Here is a 6,974-nt window from a genome sequence, read left to right as displayed (position 1 = left end):
CACCAAAGGAAGTCTTACATAGTCTGTTTCCCCTCTCCATTAACAATCTTCCTGCGCTCAGTTTCTGTCTTCTCCAGCCTCCTTGCAGTTCTTTTTTTTTCTTCCTACTCCGTTTATCCCAGGTCCTACACCCAATCCATTTCCACCCAACTCCTTAAGAAAAACTCATCTAAGTTTGATTTAGAACCTGGCTTTGAAATTCAAGACACCAGAATAAACAGAAAAGGACTTGTCCATCTTTCATTTTTAAACTGGTCATAGTTAGGAGAAAACTCCTTTTGCAGGGTTTTATCCATTATTGTTTATTCATAGAATAATCAGTCCCTCAATATAATATTCCAGTTTCCTATGACACAGGACTGCTCCATATGAAATATTTTGTATTTTTTTATTCAGCAATGTTTTAAATGTCCAAGGCAACAGGACTTCTTTCACAGTCAGTTTCAGCCTAATAGAGGCCATAATCTGCATCATAAATACGTACGTTCGACTCTGTAACATAAATTCATAAATTACCCCTATAATAATAAATAATTTTTAACCTATTATATAAATTTAATCCTCAAATTATATTCCTCAGATTACCTCAAATTACGTTCTTGTATTCAAATCTCAGTCTCTTGTTGGCATTTACACTAAGATATTCAATAGTCTAAAATGGTTACAATCTACAGCTGGCACTGGCTTTACAATTTAGGGTTAGTTTAGCCTCTTTGAATCAACCTTGAGAAAGCTAACATTTCCAAAAGTTAAAAATAGATATTTCCCAAGACCTCTGGCCAGTACCACTTTGTTTCAGAGATTTAATATTTAGACAGCAGGATGTTGCTGTAACTTACTGTGACTGAATCACAGGGGAGAGTTGGGAAGAATGTTTTTGGTCATCTATGCATCTTTCCTCTCCCTCTGTTTGAGGACCAAATTTTCTCTTATACAGATATCTTAAGGGTTAACTAACATGGATTTGAGTAGGGGAAATCAGAGGTCAGGTCATGTCCTGACACTGGTGAACTTGCAAGTTGCTCCTTAACCATGTGGTTTCATCCCAGGTTCTTCCTGCCAGCAATTTCTCACTTTAATCATACACCCACAGCAACCCAGATCTTTAAATTCAGCAATTCTTTCTCAGGTTTCAGCAAGTCATTGGCAGCCTGAGTTATTTTTGGGACATTTTCTCTACTGCAGATGCAGCTTAAGAAAACGCAGGGAGCATGCTAAAGACCTGCAGCTATTTGCCTTGTACAATTTGTTCATTTCTCTTTATTTCTCTGTTTTCCTGCACTGATCACTTAAAGGACAATCTCTCTTGCAAACAAAATCCCCGGAGCCTGATTAGAGGGACTGAAGGCTCCCAGACACGGATTGCCTGCCAGCCACAGCACGGTAAGGACATGGACACTTTTGGCTAACCTTGCATTGCAGTTTTTTAAGCTTTGCTGAACGTTTATTTGTGTCCATCGCTTCCAAATCAACACTGCTGGCATGGCAGGCAGTCTCCAGCTTCTGGTCTCCATTTTCATTCCCTAAAATCTTCAGCACTTGTAAGTAACACATTTATACTCACTGTCTCTTTGTGTGTTCTAGAAATCAATGACTGACACTGATTTGTTCAGTTTCTTTTTTCCATTCTATTTATGCACGTTTTGGAGATCTGTAATTTTTCACCCTGCTTGAATTGTGGATATTTCTATTGCCTGGGTGTCCCTATATTAGAAAGAATGTCAGTCTTATTATTTAGCTCAGTAAATTATTCAAATCTGGGACCTGCTTTATGTATACTGTAAATAGAACTGTTATAAAAAAGGAGCTGCTCTAGCTGATTTCCAGTTACATACATTGCTTTCTTGTCTTGTACACAGGCTTTGCAATAATATTTTAAAGCTGCTATACATCAGTGTGAACACTACAAAGATACACCAAGTGTACAACTAAAAGCAGCAGACCTATTTATACCAAAAATAAATAGGTTTTTATCATGCAGTTCCCTTCCATATCTTCACAGAAATGCATGCTCTGTAAGGATGTACAGCATGTACAGTTTTACTGAAACAGTGATGAAAATACTTAAGTATGCTTGGGGACTTCTTATATATATGAACTACCCCAGGAAGGGGAACATTTTCTATTTATGATTCATTTAAAAACCAAATGCTCTAGCTAGTCAACGGAAATGGGGTCCCCCCTCTTTTTTTTTACCCCATCTGAGGCTTTCTGGAAAAACTGGAATTTTAAAAAAATACCCTTTAATGGTTGGTGATATCATGATTACAAAAAGAAAGAGAAAATTGTTCAGGGCTTAATTTAGAGCATCCAAACATTTGACTGCAGCTCAGTGTCTGTTGTCCAATTAAGAGAGACATTTTGGAAAACTTGCCATTGCATTGGAGGTAAGGGGGGCCTTCAAACAGAATAAGTAATCAACTGCTCTCTGTATCTACTGTCAGGAGGAAACAAGAGCATAATGTACAAATGCAGCCCCATATGGGATATAAAATGCTTAGACATTCAAAACGCTCAGACATTACAGTCTGCAGTGGAAACAGAAGTTAGCACTGCCTTCTCAAACAGTCGGAGGGGGCTGTTCCTCCTTCACCTGCCACTTTTTTGGTAAGGTAGAAATTCATTTTCTTTTTTTTTTTAAACTAGAAAATGCTCGGTGAATCGTCTACTACAAGAGGGCAGATTTGAAGGGTAACAAGAAATAACTGGACATATCTATGGGAGTACAGGCTGGTGCAGTGGACCAGCACATTCAGCAACAAAACAAAAGGCTTTCAACAAGCAGGATTTTTATTCAAGGCTTTGTTCTTGGGCACTGGTGAGCCTGAGTTATGTGAATGAGGGCATAAATGGTGGATACACAAAGAACCAAACACAAAAAATGAACCACCCAGGACACTTTGGACTATAGCTCAGCACACTAGGGGCTTAAGCCAAAGTCTGCGGAAGTCAATTTTAAAAACTCCCACTGATTTTAACAGACTTTGGAACAGATCCTGGGGTGGCATATTTGCCTCTTCTGAAGTGTCCTTTCCCTTTTGCTCCCAGTGTATATTTCATTTCCTATATTCCCTCTGAATTTGTGATTGGCTGTTAAGGCTTAATTCACTTCTTATCCTATTAACTTCACTGACAGTCAATGGAACTTAACTGGCATAAAACTAAAGAGAGATCAAACTTGTTCCTTTACTCTCTGACCCAGTTGTGTTACTTCATCTGGAAGATTTGAGCGAGGAGAGAACTAGCATCCTGCTGGCTGGAAGTCTTGCCAGGCTTCTGCATCTTTTCACAGAAACCAAAACAGAAAGAAAGAAAGAGATATAGGTGGCTGCATGTTGAACAACTATTCTAAAAAAGCTAGCAAAGAAATTGGGGTTTCTTGTTACTAAAGGACTGCCTATGTATCATTAGAGTTATAGTGCAAACAGGTCTGACCAGACCCTCTCTCTCCTCTCAAAGAAGAGTTTCGCTGCAGAGCCAGAAATCAAAGGCAGTTTTGCCTCCAGGACAGGCCCCTAAAGGGCTTAATATTTAATTCAATGCAATAAAACTCATTAAAGTATTAAATCCATTGGCGATGCGTAGGGGAGACACACACCCCCTCCGAGATTGGCCCCCAGAAGTGGGGGCTCTGGGAGAAGCACTGGTGTACCCCCACTGCAGCAAAAGAAGCGCCAGCAGCGAAACTGGAAGTGCTGGTGGAAGTGCCGCTGGGGGACTTCTCCTCCGGTCAGTGATCGGCCGCTGGGAAACACACCCCCAGTTGGTGATCAGCAGCTGGTGCCCCCCCAGAATCAGGAGGCACCAGTTGCCCATGATTAAACCTATGCAGGTGACCATCAATTATTCAAATGATACCTATTTGGACTTTTTTTATGGAATGACATGTTAAAATTTTGCTATTAGGAATTTGTACCTTAATTTTCTGCATTTTGATTCAAAAACAGAAATTACCACCAAAATACAGAAGTAAATGACAACAAATATAGATAAACTTTTCATTTTTAAAGTAGTTCACAGCTTAGGTGAATTCTCCTGTTGAAAGGTAAAAATCCCTACTGATATTAGTCAAGATCTAAAGCAATACACTTTAAAGAAACTAAAAATTCTCCAAATGGTCTTCAAATTACCTGTGCTAATGCACCTAATATTTTAGCTAGCCACCCTCTCACACATGGTCCTTCTCCATAAATTTCTCCTGTCAGGAACAAGATTAGCATGCATCAGTACTATAGATGGAGGATGCTGCTGCAGAGATAACGATCATTCCTGTCCCTCCCAGGAAATTCAAGGTCCCTGGTGGAGAGGGCCTGGGACTTCTCTTGTGCATGGAGAGATGGTGTAGCATCCAGTTTCTGTTGCATATTGCTGCTGCTGGCTGTGATTACTCTGTGGAGAATCTGTGTGCAACACTTGTTAACTTGGTAGCTCCCATTGCAGGCTACAGTGGGTGCATCTACACAAGACACTAACTGCGCAGTAGCGCGTGACAGCACAGAGTTGCTAATACGCTACTGCGCAGTATTATTCAGCTACTGTGCAGTAACATCACCTAAAAGACATTCACCAGAGCTACTGTGCAGTAACTCTGGTTACTGCACACTTATTTGGTACTTGCTAATACAAGACTAAATAAATGCGCAGTAACAACTGAGCAGTAGTGTCTCACGTAGATGTGCCCAGTGTGTCCTTCCTCCCATGCCTGCTCAGTCTGCTATCTAATGTCCTACACACCCACTTCAGTGAGTGGAGATGCACTGGCATCATTAGATACAAGCAATCCTGGTAAACTCTCCTGGGGTCAACAAATGACTGCTACATAGGAAAACAAAGAAAATGGAAGCAAGGACTCTTTATGCCTTCTTCTCCCTTGTTGCTTGCACAGTAGCAGCCACAGTCTGGCTTAAACTACACAGGTGAATAAGGGTTAATTGAATTTTCAATATATTGGTTAATATGGCATAAGCACCTGCTGCCCCACAGATCAGGGCCTCATTGTTTTAGAATACCTAAAACTTGCTGGCAGTCATCAGGAGCTCTGGCTAAAAGAGATTGCTATGAAGAGCTAATGCATATAAATATACATTTAAAAAATATGGGGGATGGGTAGACTGGAACCCAGATGGATTAAAAATAGAGCTTGTTACATAGTCAGACTATGGCCTGAAAGGATATTTATTCTGTCATTTGGACAGTCATATAGTTCCCTTACATACAGGAGTAAAGAGATGTGTTAAGTGATCAACCTGTAGCTTGTCCTACTGACAAGCTTGTTTAACATTGGGAAAAATACATGGCGGAATTATCATTTTACTGCCCTGTGGCATTACACCATGGTATTTCCAGATCCAAGGTAACTTCAATTGGGGAGATGTGTTGACAGAGGAATTATTTGGCTTCAGGGAGGTTACTGGTCCATTTCCTGAAGGATAGATCCTGGAACTGATCTTGATTAATAGTTTAGATACAAATACAGTAGAAAGAGTAGGTCTGTACAAAGGAAATCTGCTGACGACAAAGTTGGGAGGCATCATCAATACAGAGATGGAGCAGGATATCACACAGAAATAGCAGGATGATCTGTGAGACTGGAGTAATTAAAATGGGATGAAAAGTAACAGTGCAAAGTGCCAGGTCATATACTGAGGGATTAATAATAATTATGGCTAAACCTGGAAGCTCAAAAGTTAGAACTAACGAAGGAGATAGACTAGCAGGTAAAAACTGATCACAGGGTGACCCTAAGGATTAATGTGTCCTGGCAGAGAAAAAGGTGAACGTAAGCAACATTTCCGGTAGATCTATTGTACACAACATAATTGAGACTTCACCAGTGACCAGCTCTGGTTGTCCACTTTCAAGAAATGTGAACACAGACTGGAAAAGGTATAGGGAAGGGTTCCTAAGATGATCAAAGGAACAGAGAGACTATCATACTAGAGGAGACTGAAATAACCTGGGTTGTTTAGTTTAACAAAATGAAAGCTGAAAAGGGATAGGACTGCTCTCTCTAAATTCAGTAGAATAGTAAACACCAGTGAGGAAAAAGAATAATTTAAGCTAAATAATGGTGTTGGCACAACAACAAATGGGTATAAGCTGGCTGTGCATAAATATCAGACAAGCATTAGAAGAAAGTTTCTAACCATTAGTGGAGGCAGGTTCTGGAACAGCTGCCTGGAAGGAGTAGTGGCAGCAAACAAAAACTAATGAGTGTTACAAGAGATCTTTACCAGTTTATGAAAAGCATTATATGATGGGGTCAATCCTTTCAGTCCTGTTTTCCTGTACTTAGTGTGATAACCATTGCGATAGGTCATATTCTACTCTATTAATAGAGTATAGAGTAATAGATATGGACTGCACACTGACATCACTAGTGTTTCTCTACAACTGTGGTTAAAGGAGTAAGGATATGGTCATTCACTTGCTGTGCAAATGATACAATTGCACTATATATTACAGTATATTTGACCTACATGATCCAGAAGGCTTTTCATGATCGCAGTACTGACACAATTTGTAATTGAAACACTGTTCAAAATCCGAAACCTGTGCAAATGCTCATAATGGTTTTTTATAATGCAGTCAGGTCCTATATTAGCAGTATGGGGTATAGTCTATTAGAGATATTCATTTACAGATGGCAGGTCCTGGATTCTATTAAATGACTGAAAACATCTGCAGTTAGAGTGATGCTATTTTATTATGCTGACAAGAAATAAATCCTTTGGATTAGATAGCTGACATCAAGTAACTAACTTGATGATAAAAGTCTTAAGACAGATGAACTTAATGCTTGTGTGTGTTAAATGTAAAACTGTTGAATTCATTAAATTTTCCTTAAAATACTTTGGAAAAAAAAAGAAACTAGTGTCTTTTAAGATGGATGAATTCCAGCGATAGTCCTTCATAGTCAGCAGTCAAGACACAATTTGACAACTCATCAATAGCCATTAGGTTCAAATTCAACA

At 39.5% G+C, this 6,974-nt stretch overlaps 1 protein-coding gene across 1 annotated transcript in view; it reads left to right on the top strand.

The window, feature by feature from the left end:
• The first annotated feature begins 1,431 nt into the window (after positions 1-1,431).
• Positions 1,432-6,974, top strand: part of AMMECR1 (AMMECR nuclear protein 1) — a 167,523-nt gene continuing 161,980 nt past the window's right edge. Inside the window, exon 1 of the mRNA XM_090061402.1 lies at positions 1,432-1,541. The gene's annotated coding sequence lies outside the window, so the exon portion shown is untranslated. The remainder of the gene's footprint in view (positions 1,542-6,974) is intronic.

Source organism: Crocodylus siamensis, chromosome 8 (assembly GCF_052110815.1).
Source record: "Crocodylus siamensis isolate JL-2025a chromosome 8, ASM5211081v1, whole genome shotgun sequence".
Taxonomy (NCBI): Eukaryota; Metazoa; Chordata; order Crocodylia; family Crocodylidae; genus Crocodylus; species Crocodylus siamensis.
Note: the sequence above shows the minus strand (reverse complement) of the source record. Positions and strands in the feature narration are given on the sequence as shown.